Source organism: Pristis pectinata, chromosome 17 (genome assembly GCF_009764475.1).
Source record: "Pristis pectinata isolate sPriPec2 chromosome 17, sPriPec2.1.pri, whole genome shotgun sequence".
NCBI lineage: Eukaryota > Metazoa > Chordata > Chondrichthyes > Rhinopristiformes > Pristidae > Pristis > Pristis pectinata.
This window is the reverse complement of record NC_067421.1, coordinates 6,283,351-6,302,749: the sequence shown is the minus strand read 5'-3', so window position 1 is coordinate 6,302,749 and position 19,399 is coordinate 6,283,351. Positions and strand designations below refer to the sequence as shown.

Here is a 19,399-nt window from a genome sequence, read left to right as displayed (position 1 = left end):
AAGGGGTTGGTGAGGAGTGGGGGGGCGAAGGGGTTGGTGAGTGAGGGGGTGAAGGGGTTGGTGAGGGGTGGGGGGGGCGAAAGGGTTGGTGAGGGGTGGGGGGGCGAAGGGGTTGGTGAGGGGAGGGGGGTGAAGGGGTTGCTGAGGGGTGGGGGGGGGTAGGGGTTGGTGAGGGTGGGGGGAAGGGGTTGGTGAGGGGTGGGGGGAAGGGGTTGGTGAGGGGAGGGGGTGAAGGGGTTGCTGAGGGGTGGGAGGGGGTAGGGGTTGGTGAGGGTGGGGGTTGAAGGGGTTGGTGAGGGGAAGGGGTTGGTTGAGGGTGGGGGAAGGGGTTGGTGAGGGGTGGGGGAAGGGGTTGGTGAGGGGGTGGGAGGGGGTAGGGGTTGGTGAGGGTGGGGGTGGAAGGGGTTGGTGAGGGGAAGGGGTTGTGAGGGGTGGGGGGAAGGGGTTGGTGAGGGTGGGGGGAAGGGGGGTGGGGGGTTGGTGAGGGTGGGGGGAAGGGGTTGGTGAGGGTGGGGGGTGGAAGGGGTTGGTGAGGGTGGGGGTGGAAGGGGTGGTGAGGGGAAGGGGTTGGTGAGGGGTGGGGGGAAGGGGTTGGTGAGGGGTGGGGGGAAGGGGTTGGTGAGGGGTGGGAGGGGGTAGGGGTTGGTGGTGAGGGGAAGGGGTTGGTGAGGAGTGGGGGGAAGGGGGTGGGGGGGTTGGTGAGGGTGGGGGGAAGGGGTTGGTGAGGGTGGGGGTGGAAGGGGTTGGTGAGGGGTGGGGGTGGAAGGGGTTGGTGAGGGGGAAGGGGTTGGTGAGGGGAAGGGGTTGGTGAGGGGTGGGGGGGAAGGGGTTGGTGATGGGGTGGGAGGGGGTAGGGGGTTGGTGAGGGGAAGGGGGTGGGGGTTGGTGAGGGGAAGGGGGTGGGGGTTGGTGAGGGGAAGGGGGTGGGGGGTTGGTGAGGGTGGGGGGAAGGGGGGTTGGTGGGGTGGGGGGGTTGGTGAGGGTGGGGGGGAAGGGGGGTTGGTGGGGGTGGGGGGAAGGGGGTGGGGGGGTTGGTGAGGGTGGGGGGAAGGGGGGTTTGGGGGGGGGGGTTGGTGGTGCGGGGGGGTGGTTGCCATGGTGAGGGGGTGCCGGTTCCACCGCGCGCGCTGTCTTCTACGTCACCGCCGCCATCTTTGTTGCCTCGGCGCGGAACGAAATGGCGGCGGGCGCGGGGCGCGTCCGGGAGGAGCCGCGGGCCTCGGGCCCAGCCGGCGCGGAGTGAGCCCGGGGCCAGCGGGCCTGTGATAGGGTGAAGGTAGGAGCTGCCCCATCACACCGGCCACTCGCATTCAGTTCCTTTCCAACCTGTGTTTTTTTTTATTATTTAAAGTAATTATTTCCGCATTTCAGCGCCCGGTCTGTGGTTCACGCACCAACTCTGCCCTCCCCAGTGGCCCACCCCCGGAACCTTCCCGGCGGCTCTCCCACCCCGTCCTTCACGCCCACCCCCAGCCCTGCCCCACCCCCCATTGCCCCACCCCCCCATTGCCCCACTACCACCGCCTCTACAACCCCCCATTGCCCCACTACCCCCCATTGCCCCACTCTCACCGCCTCACAACCCCCTATTGCCCCTCAACCCCTCATTGCCCCACTCTCAAGTGCCCCACAGCCCCCCATTGCCCCACTCCCACCAAGTGCCCCACAATCCCCCCATTGCCCCACTCTTGTGCCCCACAACCCCATTGCCCCACTCCCAAGTGCCTCACAATCCCCTATTGCCCCACCACTCCCACCAAGTGCCCCACAATCATTGCCCCAATCTCACCGTGCCCCATAACCCCCATTGCCCCACTCTCACCGTGCTCCACAATCCCCCCATTGCCCCACTCCCACCAAATGCACCATTCCAAATGCCCCACTCACACCCAAATGCCCACACAACCCCCTCATTGCCCTATTCCCACCAAATGCCCCACTCCTCACTGGTGCCACAGCCACTTCACTTACCTCACTTCCAGATACTCCCACACTTCCAATTAGCGCACTGCCAGCTATTCCTTCTCCCTTCCAGTTATCTTACTTGCTGCTGATCATACAGCCCCTCCAATTATCCACTTCCTGCTCTTCCTAAAGCTCCTTAAATTATCCCACTTCCTGCTATTTTCACAACTTCTGAAATTACCCCACATCATCTCATTACCACAGCCCTTCCAATATCCTACTCCCTATATTCTCACAGCCTTTTCTATTCTCCACAGTTCCTTCAATTTCCAGACTCCCTGCTATTTCCATAAGGGCTTCTGTCACCCCACTCTTCCTCTGCTCCCTCCTGTTCTTGTAACCACTCCAGTTACCTTCCCCTTCCTGCTATTTCTGCAGCCTTCCATTTATCTCAATGCCCGCTATCACCCCAGACTCACCAATTTATCTCACTCCCTACTCTTCTCATGGTTCTTACAATTATCGCACTTCTCTCTAGTCCTACAAACCCTCCAGTTTCCCCACTCGGTTCTATGCCCACAGTCTATCAATTATCCCATTTCCTTCTATTCTTACAAACCCTCCTCTTCCTATAGGGTTATCCCACTCCCTCAGCCCTTCCAATTATCCCACTCCTGCTATTACCACAAACTCTCCAATTATCCCACTTTCTCCTTTTCTGATAGCCTCTCCAATCACCCAACTCCCCACCATTCCCACAGCCTCTCCAATAATCCTGCTCTCTCCTCTCTGACAGCCACTTCTTTCTGTCTTTGCCAAGATTTCACGGATTGTTTATTCACGAGTCTTCTGCCTGAAACATTGTTGAAAGTTTTCTGAAAGTTTAACCCAATTAATTACCTTGTTCTGAAGTCTAACCCAATTGAATTACCTTGTTCTGAAAGTCTAACCCAATTGAATTACGTTGTTCTATTAGTTTATTTGATCTGTAATTGTGAAACATTTTTAAAGATCATTGCCTGATAATTTCCTTCAGTCAAACATTGCAATAGTAAGTAAGTACCTTTTGAAGGCTGTTTTTACAAGTGTAGGGTGTGAAATTTTTCTTAGTTGCTGGCACAGTTCTACCTGGTTCTCTTTTTCACCAAAACCAACCCTATGTTTTTATGTTGCTAGAAACATATTGATGAGAATAGAAATTATAGAGGCAAATATAGCGCACTCTGTAGCATTGCCTGGGTTAGTGATTTGTGGCTTTAAGGCTTGCTTCAGGATTTGTGAATGCGATCACTTATGATACTACAGATTACTGTTGAGATACTTTAGCTTATCTTTTAGTTAACTTACTGAGCTGAAGTCTGTCTGAAGGAGGGTAGAGAAATGTCTTGCTAAGTAGGCTGACACTCCTCCTTCTACCAGTGCCATAGAAGAGCACTTGTTCATTCATCTCATTCCTGCATTTGGATATGGAAATTATATATTACTCCACTGATTATTGCAGCTGTGTGTGCTTTACTCCATGGCTGCAGTTCTGGTCCTTGGCATCTTCTCCCTCATCTGCCATTGTTTCTCAGTGTCATCATTAACATCCAGTCTGTGTGTTGCCCAGAATCTCTGACCATCTCTTTTGCCATCAACACACACACACTTGAACAAATATACAAAACCATTGGATCAAAGCCTTGCTGGACCATGTACCTGGCCCCATTTTGTTGTAATATATTATATATAGAACAGCCAAAACTAGTCACCTGAGAGTGTTAAAATCCAGAACAACATCAAGTAGGAATTAGTAATATTGAACATTAATTTCCAGTATCTTGGTGACTGAAACTAGTTGAAGAGACTGCATTGGTACCAGAGTCTTGCACGATATGATACTTGTCTACAACTGGATTAGATCCAGCTCTCACTTAGAGGTACACAGTGAATGGCACTTGGTGCACAAACATGCAACTTGTTCCATAGTCCTATGGAAAAAGTAGACGGCCTAATATCAGAATAATTTCTTCTCTCACAAGTGATCAATGGTGTATCACTGCACCACACCTTCCCATCCAACGTGTATTTCTCTGACCACTTGTTCAGGTTGGAACAGACTGTGTGAAACCTTTGAGGCACGATCATAAGATCACAGGATAGTTGGGTGCGAAGGATGCCTTTTGAAGCATCTGAATATCTGTTCAGAAAGAACGTAAATTACCACAAAACAGCTTTAAATTGTTCCTTGACAGGTTCTGGGGTTTCCTCTCCATTATTCCTAGTCTTTGTGTTACTAACTTTGTATGAAATTTTTTTGACATTAATTCTGTGTGATCTAGCATAAGTTTCAAATCCTACATGTTGCTCATTATCAAGACTGCTTGTCATTGCTTCAGCCCACCAATTGCTCCTCCAGCTTTTTTCCCTTAAACTTGTCCGTGCAGCAGCTGGCCATACCTTGCCCAACAATAAGTCTTCATTTGCCCATTGCTTTTGCTATCGATGACCCAGACTGATTTGATAGGGTTGATGTGGAGTTACTATTTCTGGATAAGAAAGCAGGAGGTCATAAATGTAAGGTTTCTGCTAATGCATCAAATAAAAATTTAGAAAGGTTTACTTTATACGGGATAGTGAGAATATGGAATGTACAGCCAAAGAAGTGCTTGAAGTTGGAGCAGGTTTGCACTTAGTGAGAGAATTGATACATACATGAGTAAAAGGAGTAGAAGGAAATGGAGTAGTAGGCTTATGCATAGAGCAGTTGGGCCAAATGGACTGTTTCTATGCTGCAGTTACTCTAATTCTGATTGGATTGCTTTTACTTGGCTCTTGTGTGTGTTTTTTTCTGTAGCTTTGGCCATGACTACTGGACAGCTGCATTCAGTTTCAGAGACCCAGATATTTCCATCCCGGACAACAGAAGCTATTGCCTTGGGAGTCTTGTGACCAGTACACATGCAATAATACTTCTTAATACTTCAATAATTTACTGCTTTGGAAAGCAAGCTATTTAAAAAAAAATAGCAGCGGATAGATGATGAGCCTGCTGAAACTGTTGGTTTTGCTTGTGGGTTCACTGCCAATGAAAAACTGTAGTTAAAGACTTAAAAACAAAAGCAATGACTGCTGAAGTTTTTAAAAAAATATGGTCCTGGAAACGTACAGAAATCAGCAACTGAAAAAGAGAAGATGGCAGTTCATATTCAGGTGGAGCCCTTCTTCAGATCTTGTGGTTGGGTAGGTGTTTTGTCTTAATGTGTTATGGGAGTATTTAAGGAGATTTTTGATTTTAAGTTTTAAAAATCTGTGCTCTGGTGAGTTGGCAGAACTTTTGCCTGAGTTAGAAGGTTTTTCTTTCTAATTTTTCTACAACATCCTCGTCAGTCCTGTTTGTCCTGCTTAATTCCCTGCTACCTATATACTCTCATATACATACTCCAGAGACTCAAGTATATAATGAAGCTGACTGTCCAGTGCAATACTGAGGGAATTGTGAACAGTTGCATATATCTATAATAAGTTCTTTGTTTAAATAAGTCATACTACCATAGTAATATCTCATAATATAATGCCTCATATAATAAAAATCATTATAGTGAAGTTTGCACTGGGTCTTCCTTTCCTTTTTGTTTACTACAAATTGTTTGGCCAAATATTCAAAATAAATATTTTGAGCCTTTCTATAATTGTTCCATGAATTTTCGTTGTCGAAGGCAAAGTGGTTTCTTAACAAGGTACTACTGTACTATTTTCATTTGACAGGAAGTGCATAAAATGGGAAATCCGGTGTAGCTGTTAATCAGATGGTGAAATTAAGTGGCCCTGGCAGCAGATCTTAAGAGTGCAGACTGATGTGTTATATTCCATCAGATGAAGGCATTATGGCACCTGGCATTGGCCTTCAACTTCAACTTTGTAGAGTAGTTGTCTGTACTTTCTACCATCTGTAGATATTGATTAAATGCCATTGAATATGTTTGAGGTGTAGCATTAGGGATCTCTGATGTTGGGTCAACGTTGAGGTGTTTGTGCATGCATTGTCTTTCTGCATAGTGGATCAATGACTGTAACGTGAATGTTAACTGTGGTTTCCCGTAACAGGCAACATCATGATTTGTAGTGGGTCTTAAGTCTTATTGAATGTGAAGGCCAATGTGCCTGTGATTTTCTCTTTCATTTCACAGATTCAGAGACAATATTGTAAAAGGGATCATTAGCTGAAGCGATACTCTTCATATGGTTCTAACTCAGGTGACCAAGCTCCATACTCTGGATTTCCCTCCCTAATCTCTTCTTTGGGACCCTGGTTAAAACCCAGCTCCGTAACCAAGGATTTAGTCATTCTTAATACTTCAATCCCTTTTTGACTGAATCACTGCAAAAGAATATAAAACATAGCAGCAAGCCAAAACAAAATACTGCAGATGCTGGAGATACAAAACTAGTTTTGAAGATGCAGATAAAGTGTAGGAGTGGGTAGAACAAAAGTAGACATCTGACATCTGAAATAGTGAAAGGCTGGAGATATTGAATGATAAAAGTGGGTGAAAGAGGGCAGCAAGAGCATTCGTGAACAAAATACTTTGAGAAGAGATCATTTCTTAGTTCCACCCAACTGATCCTTCTTGAGTTTCCAAGCTAAGATCCTTTCCATCTACTGCCTTTAATCCCATCTTTCATTATCAAGGCTGTTTGTCACCTTTTCCATTCTGCCTTTCTTTTAACAGAGTTATCGGGAATATTTAATACCTAAATCTTGATCACTTTGCAACCATGTCTCCACAATGGCCACTAGATAAGTCATAAATCATTGATGTTTACTTCTATTTGTGCTATCAACTGGTCTATTTTGTTACAACTGTTGCATACATTCAGATAAAGAGCCTTCAGTCATCTTTTTACCATTTTCCCTAGTATGACTATAATTGGAGGTATAGGGCAGGCATGGTAGTGTAATGGTTAGCGTAATGCTATTACAGCACCAGCGACCTGGGTTCAATTTCAGCCACTGTCTGTAAGGAATTTGTACATTCTCCCTGTGTCTCCGTGGGTTTCCTCCCACATTCCAAAGACGTACGGGTTAGGAAGTTGTGGGTATGCTATGGCAGCGCCGGAAGCGTGGCGACACTTGTGGGCTGTCCCAGAACACTATGCAAAAGATGCATTTCACTGTGTGTTTTGATGTACATGTGACTAATAAAGATATTTTATCTTATCTGGATTGAAAATTGGCTGTCATATAGGAAATAGAGTTAGAAAAAGTGGGTCCTTTTCAAGTAGGAGGGATGTAACAAGTATTGCTGGGGAATGAAATGTAAGGTTTCCAAGTTTGCCGATGATATGAAAATAGTGGAAGGGCAGGTTGTAATGAGAACATTGTGACTCTGCAACAAGATACACATAGAATGAGTGACTGGGTGAAAACCTGGCAGATGGAATTTAATGTGGGCAAGCGTGAGGTCCTGCACGTCAATCAGAGGAATCAAAAGGCAGATTATTATAGGAATGGAGAGAGACTGCAAATGAGTGAAGTTGAGGGATCTTGGTGTGCTAATGCATGAATCACAAACAGTTAACAGGCAGAATCAGATTTATTATCACTGATGTATATGATGTACAATTTGTTGTTTTGTGGCAGGTCCAACAAGTAATCCAAACAATATTTTGACCTTTATTGCAAAGGGGTTGGAGTTTAAGAACAGGAAGGTTTGTTACAATTGCACAGGGTGATCGTGAACCTACACTTTGAATACTGTGCACCCTTATTTAAAAATGGATACAGTAGCATTGAAGAAGGTGGAAGGGGATTCATCAGGCTAATTCCTAGGATGAGACATTTGTTGTATCAGGAGAGGCTCAACAGTTTGGGTCTGTATTCCTTGGAGTTAAAGGAATGAGTTGTTATTCTTATTGAAACATACAAGATCCTAAAGGGGGCTTGCCAAGGTAGATGTGAGCAACAAACAATCCAATGAAGACTCAGTGGGTCAAGCAGCATCTGTGGGAGGAAAGAAATCATCAATGTTTTGAAATGTCAACAGTTCTTTTCCTTCCACACATGCTGCTTGACCTGCTGAGTTCTAACAGCAGATTGTTTGTTGCTCCAGCTTCCAGCATCTGCAGTCTCATGTGTCTCCAAGGTAGATGTTGAGATGTTCAGTAGTGGAGAGTCAAAGGGCCAGTTATTTAAAATGGAAGTTCATAGACTTCTCCTCTAAGGTAGTGAATCTGTTAATTTCTGCCCCAGAGAATGAGGGAGACCAGATGATTAGCTATATTTAAAGTGGAGATAGATAAATATTTGAAAGATTGAGGAATTGAGGGTTATAGACCAGCCATGATCATGCAAAATAGTGGGGCATGTTTGAGGGGCCAGTGACTTACTCCTGCATCTATGTTCTTGTGCATGTCAAAGCTCTGTCCATTCTCAACATGTTGATTACTCAGTGCAGATTAGTATCACTATTCTTTTTAATTCTGAATTTTTCCTTCACCCAAACCTCCTAGAGGAGGTAACATTATAGCACAGTACAGGCCCTTTGGCTCACAATGTTGTGCCAACATTTTATCCTGCTCTAAGATCTAACCCTTACCTCCCACATAGCCCTCCATTTTTCTATCATACATGTGGCTACCTAAGAGACATTTGATGTATCTGCCTCCACCACCTCTGCCAGTAGTGTTCCACACACCCACCATTCACTGTAAAAAAAACTTACCCCTGACATCCCCCATACCTTCCTCCAGTCACCTTAAAATTATGCCCCCTTGTGTTAGCCATTTTCATTCTGGGAAAGTCTGACTGTCCACTTGATCTATGCCTCATCTTGTACACCTCTATCACATCACCTCTCATCCTCCTCTCCAAAGAGAAAATCCCTAGCTCACTCAACCCATCCTCATAAGACATGCTCTCCAATCCAGGCAGCATCCTGGTAAATCTCCTCTGCACCCTCTAAAGCTTCCACATCCTTCTTATAAATTGACAACTAGAATTGAACACAATACTCCAAGTGTGGAGTAACTAGAGTTCTATAGAGCTGCAACATTACCTCACACCTCTTGAACTCAATACCCTGACTAAAGGCCAACACCATATGCCTTCTTAACAACCCTATCAACCTGTGCAGCAACCTTAAGGATCTATGGACATGGACCCTAAGATTCCTGTTCCTCCACACTGCTAAGAGTCCTGCCACTAACCTTGTATTCTACTTTCAAATTAGATCTTCCAAAGTGTATCACTTCACACTTCTCTGGGTTGAACACCATCCGCCACTTCTCAGCCCTACTCTATGTCCTATTAATGTCCTGTTGTAACCTACAGCAACCTTCTATACTATCCACAATGCCACCAACCTTTGTCATCAGCAAACTTACTAACCCACCCTTCCACATCCTCATCCAAGTCATTTATAAATATCACAAAGAGCAGGGGTCCCAGAACAGATCCCTACAGAACACCACTGGTCACTGACCTCCAGGCAGAATACACTCCATCTACCACCACCCTGTCTTCTATGGGCGAGCCAATTCTGAATCCACAGCCAAATTTCTCTGGATCCTATGCCTCCTGACTTTCTGAATGAGCCTTCCATGAGGAACCTTATCAAATGCCTTACTAAAATCCATGTACACCACATCCACTGCCCTACCTTCAATGTGCTTTGTCACATCCTCAAAGAATTCAATCAGGCTCATGAGGCATGACCTGCCCCTCACAAAGCCATGCTGACTGTCCCTAATCAGCCTATGCTTCTCCAAATGCCCATAAATCCTGTCTAAGAATCTTCTCCAGTAATTTGCCCACCACTGAATTAAGACTCACTGGTCTAATTCCCAGGGTTATCCCTACTCCCTTTCTTAAACAAAGGAACAACATTTGCCACCCTCCAATAATCTGGCACTACTCCTGTAGCCATTGAGGATACAAAGATAATCACCAAAGGCACAGCAATCTCTTCCCTAGCTTCCTGTAATAACCTTGGATATATCCCATCCGGCCGCGGTGACTTATCTATCCTAATGTTTTTCAAAAGTTCCAGCATCCTCTTTCCTCACGTCAACATGCCCCAGCATATCAGCCTGTTGTACACCATCCTCACAAATGTCAAGGTCTCTCTCACTGGTGAATACTGAAGCAAAGTATTCATTAAGGACCTCCCCTACCTCTTCTGACTCCAGGCACATTAAGGACCTCCCCTACCTCTTCTGACTCCAGGCACTCTTTTATCCCTGATCAGTCCTACCCTCACTCTAGTCATCCTCCTATTCTTCACATACATGTAGAACACCTTAATCCTACTCAAGGCCTTCTCATGCCCCCTTCTAGCTCTCCTAAATCCATTCTTAATCTCCCTCCTGGCTACCTTGTAACTCTCCAGAGCCCTGTCTGATCCATGCTTTCTAAACCTTAGGTCAGCTTTTTGCCTCTTGACAAGATAGTCTACATCTTGTGTCTACCATGGTTCCTTCACTCTACCATCCTTACCCTGCCTCAATGGGACAAACCTATCCAGAAGCCTATGCAAGTATTCCCTAAATAACCTCCACATTTCTGTTGTTCACTTAAAGAACATCTGTTCCCAATTTATGCTCCCAAGTTCCTGCCTAATAGCATCATAATTCCCCCTTCCCCAGTTAAATACTTTCCCATATTGTCTGCTCCTTTCCCTTTCCAAGGCTATGGTAAAGGTCAAGGAGTTATGCTCACTGTCTCCAAAATACTCTCCCATTGAGAGATCTGAAACCTGATCAGGCTCATTGCCTAGTACCAGGTCCAGTTTGGTCTCTCCTCTAGTCAGCCTGTCCACGTACTGTGTCAGGAATCCTTCCTGTACACACCAAACAAACTCTGCCCCATCTATCCCTTTTGTACTAAGGAGGTGCCAGTCGATATTAGGGAAGTTGAAATCACCCATGACAACAACCCTGTTATTTTTGCATTTCTCCAAAATCTGCCCCTCAAGTGTCTTTGCTGCTATTGGGGGGTAGCGTCTGTAGAATACTCTTAATAGAGTGGTTGCTCCCTTCCTGTTTGACTTCCACCTGCACTGACTCAGTAGACAATCCCTCCAGGAGGTCCTCCCTTACTTTAGCTGTGACACTGTCCCTGATCAGCAAAGCCACTCCCCCACCTTTTACCTGTCCCCATCCCTTTTGAAACATCTAAACCCCTGAATATCCAGCAGCCATTCCTGCCCTTGTCTCTGTAATGGCCACCACGTCATAGTTCCATGCACTTACCTATGCTCTAAGTTCATCACCTTGTTCCTGATACTTCTCACATTAAAGTAAACACACTTCAGCCCATCCAACTGAAGAAACAAACTGTACAATTTTGCCCTTTCAACTGCCTATCCTACCTCCATCTTTCTCCACTCTGCATCTACTTGTGCACTAACTTCTGACCGATCACTTGGGTTCCCATCCCCCTGCCAAACTAGTTTAAACCCTCAACAGCTCTAGCAAACCTGCCCAGAAGATAATTGTTCCCCCTCCAGTTCAGGTGTAACTGGTCCCTTTTGTACAGATTGTTCCTTCACCAGAAGAGATCAGAACCTGGAACAAATCTGAAACCCTGCCCCCTGCACCAACTCCTTAGCCACACATTCATCTGCCAGCTCAACCTATTCTTACCCTCACTGGCACATGGCACAGGCAGCAATCTAGAGATTACTATCTTTGATGTCCTGCTTTTCAGCTTCTAACCTAGCTCCCTATATTCCCTCTTCAGGACCTCATTTCTTTTCCTACTTATGTCATTGGTACCAATATGTACCACAACCTCTGGCTGTTCACCCTCCCCTTTCAGAATGCTGTGGACCTGATCAGAGACATACCATCTGGGAGTCTTTCACATCCATAGCATCTCCTGTCTGCCCCCTTATTATTGAATCCCCTATCCCTACTGTTAACCTCTTCCCCCCTTCCCTTCTGCACCACACAACCAGGCACAGTACCAGAGACTGGGTCATTATGGCTTTCCCCTGGTAGGTCATTTCCCCTCCAACAGTATCCAAAGCTGTATACCTGTTACTGAGGGGAAGGCCACAGGGGTACTCTGCACTACCTGCCTATCTTCCTTTCTTCACCTAACAGTCTCCCAGCTACCTGCCTTCTGCAGCTCAGGAGTGACTGCCTCCCTATAGCTTTTATCTATGAACTCCTTATTTTTCCCTAGGAGCCAGAAGTCATCCAGCTGCATCTCCAGTTCCCTAACACAGTCTAAGGAGCTGCAGCTGGATGCACCTTCTTCAGATGTAGCTATTTAGAGAGACTAGAAATCTCCAGAACTCCCACATCTCACAAGATGAGCACACCACTGACCCTGGAGCCATTCTAACTACCCTGGCACTAAAGGAAACACCAAAGCAAGAAAGAAACTTACCAGAGATTTACCTTAGCCTCCATCACCACTCACCAACACCTCTTGAGCCAAAACCTCAGTCAGTCAGTCAGTCATCTCCATCTCCTCCTCACCCCCCTCTTCCTCCTCCCCCTCACCCCCTCCCCCTCCCCTCCTCCCCCTCACCCCTTCCGTTCCAAGCTCCTGTTCAGCTCTGAAGAGTTCTTCTCAACCATGGCACCAGGCAGCATTGCAGTCTGTGGGATTCACAGGCTGCAGTGTGGCTTCAGAGAACAGTATCTCTTCACATATTGGTATTGGTTTATTATTGTCACTTGTACTGAGGTACAGTGAAAAACATCATGCATACTGATCGTACAGGTCAATTCATTACACAGTGCAGTTACATTGAGTTAGTACAGAGTGTATTGAGGTAGTACAGGTAAAAACAATAACAGTACAAAGTGTCGCAGCTACAGAGAAAGTGCAGTGCAATAAGGTGCAAGGTCACAACAAGGTAGATCGTGAGGTCATTGTCCATCTCATTGTATAAGGGAACCGTTCAATAGTCTTATCACAGTGGGATAGAAGCTGTTCTTAAGCCTTGTGGTATGTGCCCTCAGGCTCCTGTATCTTCTACCTGATCGAAGAGGAGAGAAGAGAGAATGTCCCGGGTGGGTGGGGTCTTTGATTATGCTGGCTGCTTCGCCCAGGCAGCGAGAGGAGACGACAGTCCAAGGAGGGGAGGCTGGTTTCCATGATGCACTGGGCTGTGTCCACAACTCTCTGTAGTTTCTTGCAGTCCTGAGCAGTTGCCGTACCAAATGATAGATAGGTCTTCTACTGAGAATGGTCATGCTTGACTGTCATATAACATCCATTTTCATTCTTTGTTCAGAAAGTTTATTTTTCATTCTTTATTCAGAAAGTTTATTTTGAGTGGAAAATGTTGCCCCACCGAAATGGGCAAAGAAGAACTGGTTGGTTTTGGTTCACCCATTGGTTGATATGAAGAGGGCATTTCTGCAGGTTAAGGTCTCCAGAATAGGGGAGTTATTTATAATACAACAATAGGATACTCTGGGGACACAAGAGGAGGCAGAACAGAGGAGGTTCACCAGGTTGATTCCGGAGATGAGGGGGTTAGCCTATGAGGAGAGATTGAGTCGCCTGGGACTATACTCACTGGAATTCAGAAGAATGAGAGGGGATCTTATAGAAACATATAAAATTATGAAAGGGAGAGATTAGAGGCAGGAAGGTTGTTTCCACTGGTAGGTGAGACTAGAACTAGGGGACATAGCCTCGAGATTAAGGGGAATGTATTTGGGATGGAGATGAGGAGAAACTGCTTTTCCCAGAGAGTGGTGAATCTGTGGAATTCTCTGCCCAGGGAAGCAGTAGAGGCTGCCTCATTAAATATATTTAAAACACAGATAGATTTTTGCATAGTAGGGGAATTAAGGGTTAAGGGGAAAAGGCAGGTAGGTGGAGCTGAGTCCACGACCGGATCAGCCATGATCTTATTGAATGGCAGAGCAGGCTCGACAGGCCAGATGGCCGACTCCTGCTCCTATTTCTTATGTGCTTATGTTAAGAGACAGCGGATACTGGAATCTGGAGCAACAAACAACTTGCTGGGGGAACTCAGCGGTTTAAATAGCATCTGTGGGGGGAAAGGAATTTTAGATGTATCAGGTTGATATCCTGTATAGATATACTCTGGGTGCTGGAAATACTCAGTCAAGTGGCACTGGTGGAGAGAGAGAGACAATTAACAGATGAAAAGTCTTTTTTTCTGAAATGCTCTGTTTTTCTCTCCACAAATAAGATCTCTTTATTAGTCACATGTACATCGAAACACACAGTGAAATGCATCTTTTTGCGTAGAGTGTTCTGGGGGACAGCCCGCAAGTGTCGCCACACTTCCGGCGCCAACATAGCATGCCCACAACTTCCTAACCCGTACATCTTTGGAATGTGGGAGGAAACTGGAGCACCCAGAGAAAACCCATGCAGACAAGGGGAGAACATACAAAATCCGTACAGACAGCGGTCGGAATTGAACCCGGGTTGCTGGCACTGTAATAGTGTTACGCTAACCGCTGCACTACCATGCAGTCAGTTGTTAATCATCAAAGTCAGAGCCAGGCCTTTCAGGATATATCTAGGAAAGCTTCTTTGCACAAGTTACTTCAGTCCTGAAGCTGCTGTGAATGTTGAGGCACCTGACATGGTATAACAGCCCTCCTCTACACCACCCTATGTGGTCTGGCATTGTTGACCCTATCTGACTCTGACCCATCCAATGTGAGATGGTTGAGTTGCTTTGCATTTCTCTATGGGCAGAGTGACCTGCCATCCGCTCTCCTTGTATTATTCTTGTTTTTACTCCGCCAGCCTGATTGGCCTCTTGCACTACAATCCCACCACCCATCAGTCACCATTGGATTAGTCAGCGAAACAAAGGTATTTTTAGTCCAACGGTGTTTTCTTGAAATATAAAGCTGCACCTTTGTTCTTCGCTCAATGTTCACATTCTTTAAGCACTGCACACTGTGCTTAGTAGAACCATGACTTTATATTCCCGGGTTCCACAAGTTCTGCCCATAGCTGAATATTGTCCAACTCATGCTGTATATACTCAGCTTCTTATGCTGAAGGATTGTGAATAAGTTTGAACAGTTGTGCAATCATCAACAAACTTTTGACTTATGATCCCAGATTCTGTGAATTCAGGTCAGGCTGACAGTAATTTTGGTTAATCCATTCCAGCTGGGTACCTAATTAACTGTAAGATTGACAGCCAACTTGTTTATAACATATTACACCTCCATATTTCTGCAAATGAAAAAGTTTAAGAAAACTTGACAGTAAAGCTAATCATTACTCAGCAGAGTCCATATTCTGTAGAGATTGTACCAAGTGGGTACTGACTACTATGCTGCAAAACATTTTTTTAAAAAATTCCAGTTTTAGTTAAATGTATGTGTTAGATAATTTAATGCAAACATTTGTCTGCCATCTTGGGTTAAAAGTTAGATTACCGAAGTATGCAAAGCAACATGCGAGTCTGAAAATTACCATTAAAAAATTGCTACAAGAATTCCTGGGGTACTGTCCTAGGCTCAAGCATCTTCAACTATTTCTATAAAGACTTTTCTTCTCTCAAGGGAATGCTTGCTATGACTGCACAGTGTTCAACTCTGTTTGCAACCCCTCAGAAATGAAAGAGTCCTGTGGTGTTGGGACATTTTATTATGCTAAAGGTGCTATTTGAATGCAACTTATTATTGAGATTGGTTGCTTTAACAATAATCAGAGAAGAGAACTTGGTTGACCAGCCTGGATGTGGGTGTGATGATAGAATAATTCCTGTCTGCTGAGCATATTGATGTTTCATCAGAGCTCCATCCATCCCAATCCTGCCAACATTCCTGAGAAAAATTGTCATGGTTGAATACTGAACTATGGAAAATAATATGTTCACAGAACAATCACAGTCTCGGCAGATGGTACATAACTTATTTTTCAGCAGGTCAGATAGAATCTGTGGAGAAACAATTAACATTTTGGGTCAATTTCATCGGAACTTTCTGATGAGAGGTCATTAATCTGAAAAGTTAACTTTTTTGCTATCCACAGATGCTGCCTAATCTGTTGATTTCTCTGCCCCCCCCCCCCCCACCAATGTTTTCTGTTTTTATTTCAGATTTGAAGCATTCTTTCATCATAAGGTCAGAAGTGGAGTTGCTCACTGTTGAGTATACAATGTTCACTTCCATTTGCAACTCCTCAGCAAGTGAACCAGTCCAGGTTTGCATTCAGCAAGACCAAGACCACATTCATGTATCAGCTAATAAATAACAAGTAATATTCATGCCACCGTGGTGTTTATGAATGACCATCTGAAACACAAGGAAATCTAATCGCCTACCCTTGACATTTAATGACTTTCAAAGGTACCAAGATTGCTGAGTTACTACCAACATTCTGGGAAGTCACCATTAATGAAAAAACTCAGTTGGACCAGCCACACAAATACTGTAGCTATAAGTGCAGGTCTGATGTTTTGGGTCAGGACCCTTCTTCAGGACTGAAGATAGGAAAAGGGGAAGCCCAATATATAGGGCGGAGAAACAGAGCAGTGATAGGTGGACAAAAGACAGGAGGTGGGGTGGGCACAGGGTGGTGATAGGTAGATGCAGTTAAGAGATAGTGATAGGCAGGTGTGGGGGGAGAGCAGATCCACTAGGGGATGGGTCAAAGGTAAGGAGGCAGACGGCATGGGGGAGGGGAGGAGAGGAAAAGGAGAGAGAAGGGAAAAAATGGCAAGGGGAAAGAAGAGAGATAGCTAGGAAAGGGAAGAAAAGAAGAGGCAAAGTGAGGGCGGGGTTGGTTTACTTAAAGTGGGAGAATTCGATGTTCGTGCCATTAGGCTGTAAGGTCCCAAGATGGAAAATGAGGTTTGTTCCTCCAGTTTGCGTTTGGACTTCTCCTGGCAGTGGAGGAGGCCGAGGACTGACATATCAGTGATAGTGTGGGAGGGGCAGTTGAAGTGACTGGCAACCCAGAAATGCAGATCGCAGTTACGGATGGAGCGCAGGTGTTCTACGAAATGGTTACCTCATCTGCGTTTGGTCTCGCCAGTGTAGAGGAGGCCACACTTGAAGCACCGAATGCAGTAGATGATATTAGGAGAAGTGCAGGTAAATCTCTGCCTCACCTGAAAGGACTGCTTGGGTCCCTTGATGGAGGTGATGGAGGTGGTGTAGGGGCAGGTGTTGTACCTATGGTGAGGGCAGTGGAAAGTTCCCTGCCTTTCTTAGGGACTGCTCTCTCTGCGACTCCCTAGTTCCCACCCATCCCACCCATCCCGCTCCCACCCTGGGGATTTTCCACTCCATCACTGATATGTCAGTCCTCGGCCTCCTCCACTGCCAGGAGAAGTCCAGACGCAAAAACTGGAGGAACCTCATTTTCCATCTTGGGACCTTACAGCCTAACAGCATGAACATCGAATTCTCCCATTTTAAGTAAGCCAACCCCACCCCCCCCCACCTTGCTTCTTTTCTTCCTAGACCATCTCTTTACTCCTTGCCATCTTTTTATTCTCGCTGCTTTTCCTCTCCTTCCCTCCCACCATGCTGCCTGCCTCCATATCTTTGACCCATCCCCTGGTGGATCTGCTCTCCCCCACACCTGCCTATCACTATCTCTTACCTGCATCTACCTATCACCACCCTGTATCCACCCCACCTCCCCTCTTTTGTCCACCTATCACTGCTCTGTTTCTCCCTCCTATATATTGGGCTTTCCCTTTTCCTATCTTCAATCCCAGAGAAGGGTCCTGACCCGAAACGTTGACTGTCTGCTTTTTTCCACGGATGCTGCCTGACCTGCTAAGTTCCTCCAGCATCTTGTTTTTTCATCTAGATTCCAGCATGTGCAGTCCTTTGCTTCCCTAGTGCAGGTCAGAGACTGGGTATCCTGCATGCCCTCCCCCCTTCCCTCAGCCTTTCCACCATCCAAAGAGCACTAGTCAGAAGTCTCATGGAATACTCTCTACTTCCCTGGAGTGCTATACTAATAACCCTAGGATGCCATCAACATTCTGGTGATAAAGCAGCCCAGTTGGTTGATACCTCATTTACCACCCCAAACATTCATTTCCTTCACCATGAGTGCGCAATAACTGCAGTGCGTACCATTTAGAAAATGCACTGCAGTTGCTCACTCTGACAGCATCTCTTGTAATCACAGCCTCTGCCAGCAAAATGATAAGCATGGCAGATGCATGGGGACACTATCACCCAGCTGCAGGTCCCCCTCCAAGTTGTACAACATCTTGATCTGAAATTGTATCATCATCATTGGATCTAAATGCTGGAACTGGCTCCCCAGTAGCACCATGGGAGCACCTCTACCAGAAGCATGGCAGAAGTTCAAGAAGGCAGCTTATCATCATAGTTTTGAGGGCAGTTAGGATAGGCAATAAATGTTGGCTTTGCTAGCAATGCCCAGATCAAAAAAAATGAATGGAAAAAAAATCTGTTTCTTTGATGTTGGTTGAGGGACACCAGGGAAAATTCTCTGAATTGGTTCCTGAATCTATAACCTTCTGATTCCAAGGCTATCATTGGACAGTGAAAATCTGCAGAGTGACAGTCACTTGGAATCCAGTTAATTTTTTTATTGTTTTATCCAGCTCACTGAGGCCATTTGTAGGACTTGTTATCTCTTTTTCCTCCAAGATGATCCTCAAAGACTTTGTGTGTGACTTGGGTCTCAGAATATTGATAAATAATTCTCCTATGAAATACCTTGTGACATTTTACATTAAAAGTGGTATTTGAATACAGTTGTTGTTGAAATCAGTTGTTTCAACATTAACAAGGAAAGAGAAGCTGGGAAATTTCTGGATGACTCAAGACACTCACTAAATTACATAATTTATTCCTATTGGAAAGCTCCTATGTAGTTTAAATGATTTTGTTGAAAAGAAATCACCTCATTTTAAATATGAAATATATGGTTATTCACTTGTGAAATCATCAATGAAATGAATTGTCATTCAAATCAACTGGTGTTATTTTGTCCACTGTGGAAGAGAATTTAAAAGTGAAACTGTCACAGGGTATGTATAACAGTTGGGTCTATTTGAGATAGATAGTTCTGCAAAGTTCTTCCTACTCGTAAAGGTGACTTGTTGACCTGCATAATAAATTGAAAATTGCATTCCTGGCAGATTTCTCGAGTTAGCAGAAAGCTGTTTTATTTGGCTTCTGCACAGTATGCCTTTTTCTTTGTTACAGAAGTCGGTGCTTGTCTGTCTTTGCATTCTTAACAATTTATTGTATTTAAATTTTTCACAGAGCCATGAAGCATAAGAGACAATTTGGCCCATTGTACTTGCATTGTTTGTTTGAAAGAGAGTCTTTTTCTTTTTTTGCTTTTTTTCTTCTCTTTGAAAACGCAAACTAATTAGCCCAATCTCTGTTCTGTAATTTTTCCTTTAGGTATATACCCAATTCCTTTTTGCAAGTTGCTTCTGTTTCTGCTATCACTGCTCTCTCATTCCATACTATTACTTGCAATCTGTGAGATCTTATTTCTCAGAGTAGACTGTTAACCAGTGACCTAGTTTGAACCAAACTTTTG

General features: G+C 45.2%; 1 protein-coding gene across 3 annotated transcripts in view; it reads left to right on the top strand.

Moving 5' to 3' along the window:
* The first annotated feature begins 1,159 nt into the window (after window positions 1–1,159).
* The window catches only part of klhl22 (kelch-like family member 22), a 58,994-nt gene continuing 40,754 nt past the window's right edge, over window positions 1,160–19,399 (top strand). The window contains exon 1 of one of the 3 annotated variants that reach the window (XM_052032056.1): window positions 1,160–1,276. The gene's annotated coding sequence lies outside the window, so the exon portion shown is untranslated. Of the gene's footprint in view, window positions 1,277–5,098; window positions 5,128–19,399 lie in introns of those variants that run through there. The other 2 variants (XM_052032058.1, XM_052032057.1) reach the window with 2 other exon arrangements.